Source organism: Macrobrachium nipponense, chromosome 29, assembly GCF_015104395.2.
Source record: "Macrobrachium nipponense isolate FS-2020 chromosome 29, ASM1510439v2, whole genome shotgun sequence".
Lineage (NCBI taxonomy): Eukaryota > Metazoa > Arthropoda > Malacostraca > Decapoda > Palaemonidae > Macrobrachium > Macrobrachium nipponense.
Window position 1 is genome coordinate 34,460,861 of NC_061092.1, and position 10,737 is coordinate 34,471,597.

Here is a 10,737-nt window from a genome sequence, read left to right on the forward strand (position 1 = left end):
TAAAATAAATCAGACTGCCAACAAATACGTATTTTTTAGAATTCTTCTTCTTTTTTATTATTACGTTACGTATACGTATGTTTCATTATAGCTGTCAGTAACTCGGTATCTCCATTAGGTAAAGATAGAATAAAGAATAGAAATGAATGGTTATTATACTGTTTGGTAGTTTCATTAGTTGAAGAGAGATAATAATGACAATTTATGGCTTACTGTGTGCTAGGAAAAATGATTGCTTGGCGCTCGTTCGATACTCATAAGACGGGTAAGAGCTGAATGTAAACAATCGATTGGAAGGTTTGTTTTTTGTTTGTTTGTGCATTATAGTTAATGATTAATTAATAATTATTTGAAATGAGTACATACTGATTATTTATACAATTTATTGGAATATTCTAAGCTTTTAGCTCTTAGGTTTAGATGTCAGAATCATAGACTAGGCTACAGTAGCAACTGCTAACATAGGCTAGGCTTATTGCTAAGGGACATATGCTAAAGTCCTAATATATGCAGTAAAAATGGGGTTGAACATTATATGCAGTTGAATATTACTCAAGTATGTAGAGTATTTTGCCTTTTTGGAGTCATATTTCTTCCGTCGGATCAGCGTTGTAACCCTAGAACATGTGTTTTAGGCCTGGAAATATAATTTACTGGGGTGTTTTTGGAGGGCTTGGAACGGATTAGCCATTTTACATGTAAAATGTGTTCCAAGATACGAAAAACTCATAATACGAAGGCCGCCTCGGAACGGATTAATTTCGTATCTCGAGGTACCACTGTATATATATTATATATATTATATATATATATATATTATATTAATATATAATAATAATATATATATATTATATATATATATATATATGATATATATATATATATATATATATATATATCTATATATATATATATATATCTATTATAATATAATTATATATATTTTTTTTTTTTTTTTATATATATATATACCATTATACCTTTGAATTAACAGTGCAAGAGAAAAAAAATTTTCTACGGTTGTGCATAGTGAACCATGCATACAATTTTCCTTTGAATATTGTTGTGTATCATTTTGTTTGACTAACTGTTGGTGATACTTTTATGCCCAATTTCACATATAATTTTTTTATGCTATTATGTAATGATGAGTAGCATATGCGAATAATTTTTTTTTATTTTGGGGAAATGCATAAAGCCTCTAACGAATTACTCGCCACTGTTAGAGATAACTCATGCAATTTAAACCAACGCCAGACAGACGCAGTAGAATCCCAGTTCCAATTTCACAAACCGTGGTGATTCAGGGAAATACTAACCCTAATAGCACAAATAACAATAATTATAGTAGTGCCAATAATACTAATAATATAATTACTAATAGTACTAATACGTTTCGAAACAGAAGAATGAATCAGGCAGCTGTAATAACACAAGCCGCACGTTTCTGTGGACAAATTAAAGCCTCCCATCCAGACAAAAGTAAGCTAGAATCAAATACAGTTAATCATTGGTTAGGTGATACTGACAGGCGCATTTCTTCAGGGGGAATAACAGATGAAAGAGCTAAAATTAATTAATGAAGCCTTGCTTCTCGTTAGTTCACATCAAACTTTGAATTCTGGTAGTTTCAGCAAATTAACTTAATATGATGAATTCACAACAATTTGTTTCATGCTCTGGGAACCCGTGTGTAAAGAAGATACATTTAGGAACTTAGTAATATAATATTACTAAGTTCCTAAATCCCCAATATAAATCCATGGCAGAGCTCTACAAAAATGTTGAAAATGCCATAGACAAGTAATAGAAGACCTGAAGTCCACAAACATCACCATTGGATATAAGATACAGTTTGGTGATGATGAAAGGTGATTAGTTAATATAAGATACGTCTTAAACGACTTGGCACATGGAACCATATATAATGCTCTAGGAGAAAAGGAAAAGAAGGCCTTTCGAAAAATTAAAATTTATCCCAAGAATAATAGCTTTCAAACATTAAAAACAATGAAACAAGAAATACAGAAAGCAGAGATAGATTTTTCAAAGGAATTTGTAGGGATAATAGAAAAGCAAAATGGGGGAAAGGCATAAATGATAACCATTCAAATAGAACGAATAATAATACCAGACAAGCAGGGAATAGATCCACTCCTTTTCAAGGGAAATATAACAGAAAATGGAATCCTAACCAGAAAGGAAGACAGAATTATTCAAGGAATGGTCCACCCATGACATATAAGCCAGGTCAATCTTCAAACACAAATAATTCAAGTCAAGGAAACTATTCAGCTCAAGTAGCAAGACCAAAGGCAGCATGTGAAAATTGTGGGTATACAAATCATTCCACTAATGAGTGCAGAAAGCCTAGAAGCCGTGCAATTTGCAAGAAGGTTGGCCATTTAACTAAAAGCTGTTGGTTCAATAATAAGGGATCCAATAAGGAAGTAATACAAATAAGTAAGAGCTCCCCAATTCCACATAACTCTTCAAGCCAGTGACAATTAGCCCCTTCACAGAAGAAAGAAAATAATTCCCTTCAAGATGATAGAAGAGAAAAAGATGAAATTGCTAGTATGGAAAATGAAGGTTCATCTGCATTTTCCTATATAAATAGCAAGAAGTAGTATTCTCCATGAAAGAAGAAGAAATAAACAGAAAGAATTTGCCTATTGTGAAGATTCCAATAAGTGGAAAGACCTGTACATTCAGGCAGTACAGTGAATATAATAGATAAATCAACTTTAACCAGATATTTAGGCATTTCAGAAACTTTGATTCAGAGTCAAAATAAAGTTATAAAGGGAATAGCGGGTAAACAAATTATAAGTCTAGGAAAAGTGAACTTGGAAATGATATTTTGTCTCACAAATTTGTCGAAAGTTTTCTAGTTCTAGAAGAAAGATTTTTTCCCGTACAAGTATTATTCTCATTTAATTTAATGAGAAGATGTGGTATAATACTAAACAGCAGTGAAGGGAAAATTAGCCTGAAACAGGATAATCAGAAGAACGTATGTTTTGCGCTTGACGAAGAAAAGCCTCACCCAAATTTGATCAATTTGTCTGAGACAGTTTCGACAAGAAAAGAGAGACATACGAGAAAGGCAAGATAAAAGATAGAAAAGAGGAATTCCCACCATTACAGAATACAGAATCAATTAAATGTGCACATATAGAGGATATATACTCAGGTTCAAGTAATTACTCAGTTATAAATAATGGTGATCACCGAAACTCTGAATATAACGAAAATCATGATGCTTATACAGATACCTATAAAGATATATGCACTAATAATAACTGTATCAAAGTAGTAAGGAGTTACACGGATGAAGGGAAAATACTAAATGAAGCATTGCTATTAGATAAAATAAAGAAATCAGATATAGATAGTATGATAGAAGTAACAGAAGAAACCACTGAAAATGCAGAACTTTGTTATTTTTCAGACATAGAGGATGAAGAGATATGTTGCGTTAGCACAGCTGATGATAATAAAGTACAATTTATACACAATAGAGCACTAACTTTAAATTCAAAATGCTTAACAAAAATATATTTAAGAGCAAAAGAGAACGTAAGGGCTAAAGATATCTGTTCTACTGTTGAACGATGAATTGCCAAATTTTGTCAGACTGGATAATTCACTAGTCCACATGAATGGTGATAACTGTGAAGCTTATGTCCAAAACTATTCAAATAACAAACTAACATTATACGCAGGCACTGTCTTTTGCAAAGGAATACCTATTAACAATCCTTTATTAACAGTTGAAGAAAAAGCATTTTGCTCTATAAGTGGCCAAAACGCTCAAATAAATCAAGTGCTAGAGAAATATAGAAATGTAATAGCTGTAGGAGATAAACTAGGAAGAACATATATCCTACAACATAAGATTTTGTTAGATGATGGAGCCAAGCTATTTTTTAATTCTTAATTACAGATTACCAATAAGCCAGAGACCCATAGTTGATAATTTGATAGAGGAAATGAAAAGAGATGGAATAATAATTCCTTCTAAATCTCCATATAATTCTCCATTATTGCTTGTTCCAAAGAAAGATGGCAGTTGGAGGCTTGTAATATTAGACTCCAACACAGTTCCAGGTAGAATGCCGATGCCGGTAATTCAAGATATGTTAGCTCAATTAGGAGGGGCAAAACTATTTTCATCCTTAGATTTACTTAGTGGATATTGGCAAGTACCTCTAGATGAAGAATCCAAACAATTCACACAGCCTTCAGCACATATAAAGAACATTTACAGTTTGAAGTAATGCCATTTGGACTCACATCAGCTCCTTTAACGTTTGTTAAATTAATGTTACAAATTCTAGGAGACATAAAAAATGTTGCAGTATATTTAGACGATGTAGTCATTTTTAGTAAAGATTTAGAAAGCCATCTCAAAACATCAGAATTGGTCCTAGAAAGATTAAGAATGGCAGGACTAAAAATTAAATTAAAGAAATGTCAGTTCTTCATGAAGTCATTAGAATACTTGGGTCATGTAATTAGTGAAGACGGACTGCGCATGCAAGCAGGTAAAATACAGGCAATAAATGATTATCCAGCTCCCACTAATTTGGAAACATTAAGGAGATTCCTTGGGATGGTTGAATATTATAGATCGTTTATAAAAGGATTTGCTGCTATCGCCAAACCTTTGACAGAATTAACCAAAAAGGATGTTAAATATGAATGGCAGAATGAGCAAGAAACAGCCTTTCAAATATTAAAGAGTAAAATGACGAGGAACCCTGTTTTGGTCTACCCAGATTTTTCAAAAGATTTTTATTTAGCTTGTGATGCCTCAAGTATAGGACTAGGAGCTGTATTGTTACAAAAGGCCAAAACTAGAATGAGGGCAGTATACTATGCCAGTAGAGTTTTAAACCCAGCAGAAAAACACTATAGTAAAACCGAAAGAAAGCGTTTAGCTTTATTTTGGGGTTTAGGTCATAAAGTTAATGTGCTTACTGATCACAAACACATTTGTGATTTGTTTAAAAAGAGAACTTCCACTAACAACATGAAGTTCAATAGATGGTTCCTTAGTGTATTAGGGTTTGCTCCAGAGCTCAGATATATTCCAGGGAAACTTAACACCTTGGCAGATGCATTATCCAGATCTCAAGGACAAACAGAAAAAATGCATTACCACTAATAACATTTGTTTAAGTTGTCAAGTGCTAGATTTTAATTAAGAAAGAGTGAAAGTAGAACAAGATAAAGATCCAGAAATCAGACAAACAGTAGGACAGCTACTAGTAGATGAATCCTTAAAACCTGATTTTCAATTAATAAATAACTTCTTGTATAAAATACCTACAGAGCAAAATGGTTGTTCTCGACTACATATCCCAAAAACACTAACCAGAGTTTTAGAACTAACACACTCATATAAGTTGGCAGGACATCCAGGAATTAAAAAGAAAACTAGAAACATAACCAGAAATTATTTTTGGCCACATTGTAGTGAAGATGCCAAGAACTTTGTACAAAATTGTGTAGTTTGTAATCAACATAAAGGTAAGGTAAATACAAAAGCTCCAATTGAAAAATATCCATCAGAATTAAATCATTTCAAGTAGTAACTATGGTCTTTTTGGGTTCATTTCCAACAACTATTAGAGGAAACAAACAAATATTAGTCTTAGACTATCTAACTGGATATATAGAAATTAGATGCAGCTACAGTAGCCGAAGCTCTTAAATCTAGAATTATACAACCAGACATTCATGTCCTCAAGTTCTTCTATCTGATAATGCTGCTTAATTTACTAATGATCTTTTAAAGAAAATATGCGAATTTTATGAAATAAATAAATGTTAAATAACAGCTTATAAACCCAGTTCAAATATAGCAGTAGAACGAACTAATCGTAAAATAAAGGATATGCTGAAAACTTTAGTAAAACCACATACAAAAGATTGGGACTTAGCTCTTGAAGACGTACACTTCACATTGACTAATACTGATAATGGGACGATAGGAGAATCTCCTCATTATTTGCTATATGGCTATCAGAAAAGAATGCCAATTACGTTGTTAGATGATGCAACACCACCCAGAAATACTTATAACTATGATGACTAAGTTGCTTGGAAAACCAGATGTACTTACAAGACTATCATGCAGACAAGAGCTAGACTTGAAGACGTATATAAGACTCAAGAAAAATCCTATAACAAAAATACCACTAAACCAGACATTACAGTGGGTACTCAAATGTATGTTCAGAATCATGTACCAGAAGGTCCAAATGTTAAAGTTTCTCCCAAATTCACTGGGCCATATAGAGTAAGAGAAGTGTTAAAATCAAATAAATACAGAGTAATAAATGAAAGTGATCTAAAGGAAAATGTAGTTCACTGGAATCAAGTGAAGGTATGATCTAAGAAACAGAAAGAGGTAAAAATGTGTGTATATAGCCATTGTAAATAGTGTTGGACTGAAAATATCACAATTGTGTTGTATGTAGTGCAATTTATGTGTCTATATATAAAGAAAACCTGATTAAGTCTAATTTTTGCAGAGACAAACATGCGACTCATCATAGCACTAGTTTTAATTGGACTCATCTCTTCAGAGGTGGAGATACGAAAACGTGCCCTGTTAAAAAGACATGGAAAAGTCAAAATGATCAAGGACCCTAGAATAGTTAGTATAGATATTTCCACAGTTTCGTATAAGTATCAGTATCATTTAGCAATGTCATTATTTTACTTATATAGTCACTTTTATTCATTATTACCACTGCATTAGATTTATCTGCTTTTGTCACTTCAACGACAGCGGCTTTGGGATATGGGTTAAGCTTTGGTGTATTTAATGGTAACCTGGACTGTGTCGACATCTCAAAATCCTTTTGTTATTTAGAAAAATTTAATCAAAACCTATGTCCCAATGATATTAATATTCGTAAAGGTATTGTGTATGGTACTATGTGTAAACCTTCTCCCCCTAATGTACCCGTGAGATTTCTCCAGGCTTTTAAGAAAATTAAAGAAGGTGAAACAGTTAAAGTGACAAAAGCAGATAAATCTAATGCAGTGGTAATAATGAATAAAAGTGACTATATAAGTAAAATAATGACATTGCTAAATGATACTGATACTTATACGAAACTGAGGTCTGACCCTACACAGACAGTGAACTCCCATGTTAATAAACAAATTAAATCCATTTTGAAGGGCTTGGACCATTTAATTAAACAGTTTACACCGCAATGCGCATCCCTACCTTATATGTATGGTTTAGTCAAGACACATAAAATCAATAACCCTATCAGACCAATCATTAGTTCAGTGGGCTCAGTTACGTATAATTTATCAAAATGGCTTGTAAAAATTCTTACTCCTTTGGTAGGAAACATTTCTAACACGAATGTTAAAAACAATGTTGATTTTATAAACAAATTGAATAGTTTAAATTTGAATTTTGATTTTAATATGGTTAGTTTTGATGTTGTCTCTATTTACAAAAGTGCCTGTAGATGACTTACTTGAATATTTGGAGGAGGAATTAGAACGTCATGACATTCCCTTAAGTGTGGCAAACCTCATTAGTCTCATAAGGTTATGTATCAAAGATAATAAATTTTGTTTTAATGGGGAATTTTTTGTACAAAAGTTTGGCATGGCTATGGGTAATCCCTTATCTCCTGTCCTTAGCAATATTTACATGGAATTTTTTGAGACAAAACTCTTACCAAGAATTTTGCCCCAAAAAGTTATTTGGTTTAGATATGTGGATGATATCTTCTGTATTTGGCCAGTTCACGAAAATCTCCAGGAATTCCTTAATAATCTCAATAATTTAGTCCCTTCTATAAAATTTACTGTAGAGGAAGAAAGAAATTGTAATTTGAATTTTCTTGATGTAACTGTCCATAGAAATGATAGAAATTTCACCTTTTCAGTCTTTCGAAAATCAATTAACATTGCCTCTTTTGTTCATTACTACTCCAATCACCATCAAAATGTTAAATTCTCTGTTTTTTCTGGGATGTTTCTAAGGGCTCTACGTGTCTGTAGCCCGCAGTTTATTGACGCTGAAATTAAAACTATTTATAATATTGCAATGAAACTCAAGTACCCAAGGACCTTTGTAGATGTGGCATGGAAAAGAGCTAGAAAAACATTTTATTCAACTAATGACAAACTTGAATTTAGTAAGCATAACATTCTAAAATTACCCTATGATGAAAGGTTTTTAGATATTCCTAGAATTTTAAAGCTCTTTAACGTAAATGTTGTTTTCAGTAATATTAATGTCAAGAGTTTAGTAATCAAAAATTCTCCTAAAGATCTTCCAGGCTGCATATATGAAATTCCTTACAAAAAGTGTGATAAAGTCTATTACGGACAAACCGGTAAATCTCTTTCACAACGTCTCAAACAACATCAATATTCTGTGAGAACTGGGCAAATATCGAATGCATTATTCGTACATATGAGAGATTTAGACCATCCTATTAACTGGAGTCACGCAAGAGCCTTAATTCCATGTAATGACACAGTTAAAAGGAATATCATTGAATCTTGTTTCATCAAGTCAAATAATAAAAATGTTCTAAATTTAAGTCTTGGTTTATTTAAACTTGATGCTTTCATAATGAAAAAAGTTGTAGATAAATATAAGCAACAAAATTAATATATTCAGTTTTTACATGTTTTGGACTGTAAAGAAACTGTAATTTCGGTTAGGGTCAATCTGTTTAGGTTTGTGACCGTGTGATATCCGATAATCCTGGATTATCTCTTTTAATTTTTACCCTTTTGACAATTAACCATCTGGTATTCTTGATCTTGTTGTGTGCCTGAGACCTTTCTCTACAATTGTATTTCATTCGCTTCTTGACAATGTCTTAGTAAAGACGAAAGCGCTTAGATTTCTGACTATCATTTTCCTGTGGAATTCGCTATATATATATATATATATATATATATATATATATATATATATATATATATATTATATATATATATATATATATAATATATATATATATATATATATATATATATATATATATATGTTTCTACACTACCCTATCTACTATTATTTCTTACAGCTATCATTACATCACTCGGTCACCTACCAAACATTGTCTTCAATATATATATATATATATATATATATATATATATATATATATATATATATATATATATATATATATATATACATATATATACACATATATATATATATATATATATATATATATATATATATATAAAACATTGAAGACAATGTTCTAAATTTAAGTCTTGGTTTATTTAAACTTGATGCGTTCATAATGAAAAAAGTTGTAGATAAATATAAGCAACAAAATTAATATATTCAGTTTTTACATGTTTTGGACTGTAAAGAAACTGTAATTTCGGTTAGGGTCAATCTGTTTAGGTTTGTGACCGTGTGATATCCGATAATCCTGGATTATCTCTTTTAATTTTTACCCTTTTGACAATTAACCATCTGGCATTCTTGATCTTGTTGTGTACCTGAGACCTTTCTCTACAATTGTATTTCATTCGCTTCTTGACAATGTCTTAGTAAAGACGAAATTCGATTTCTGCTAGCATTTTCTGAATTGCTATACATATATAGGATTCGTATATATATATATATATATATATATATATATATATATATATATATATATATATATATATATATATATATATATATATATATATATATATATATATATATATATAAGCGAATTCCACAGGAAAATGATAGTCAGAAATCTAAGCGCTTTCGTCTTTACTAAGACATTGTCAAGAAGCGAATGAAATACAATTGTAGAGAAAGGTCTCAGGTACACAACATTCGCTTCTTGACAATGTCTTAGTAAAGACGAAAGCGCTTAGATTTCTGACTATTCATTTTCCTATGGAATCGCTATATATATATATACGTATATATATATTTATATATATATATATATATATATATATATATAAGCGAATTCCACAGGAAAATGATAGTCAGAAATCTAAGCGCTTTCGTCTTTACTAAGACATTGTCAAGAAGCGAATGAAATACAATTGTAGAGAAAGGTCTCAGGTACACAACAAGATCAAGAATACCAGATGGTTAATTGTCAAAAGGGTAAAAATTAAAAGAGATAATCCAGGATTATCGGATATCACACGGTCACAAACCTAAACAGATTGACCCTAACCGAAATTACAGTTTCTTTACAGTCCAAAACATGTAAAAACTGAATATATTAATTTTGTTGCTTATATTTATCTACAACTTTTTTCATTATGAAAGCATCAGTTTAAATAAACAAAGACTTAAATTTAGAACATTGTCTTCAATGTTTTATAATATATATATATATATATATATATATATATATATATATATATATATATATATATATGTATATATATATATATATATATATATATATATATATATATATATATATATATATATAAAACATTGAAGACAATGTTTGGTAAGGTGACCGAGTGATGTAATGATAGCTGTAAGAAATAATAGTAGATAGGGTAGTGTAGAAACAGAGAGAGAGAGAGAGAGTAATCAAAGTATAGTGAAAATAATGAGAAAGAGAGAGAGAGGGAGAGAGAATAATCAGAATATGCACAGTGAAAATAACGAGAAAGAGAAAGAGGAAGAGAGAGAGAATTGAGCTTTGGTGTGCGAGCCAGAATTTGATCAACAAAACCTTAGTCACAGGAAAT

At 30.9% G+C, this 10,737-nt stretch overlaps 1 pseudogene; it reads left to right on the top strand.

The window, feature by feature from the left end:
- The first annotated feature begins 1,762 nt into the window (after positions 1–1,762).
- The window catches only part of LOC135206306 (alpha-(1,3)-fucosyltransferase C-like), a 29,695-nt pseudogene continuing 20,720 nt past the window's right edge, over positions 1,763–10,737 (top strand).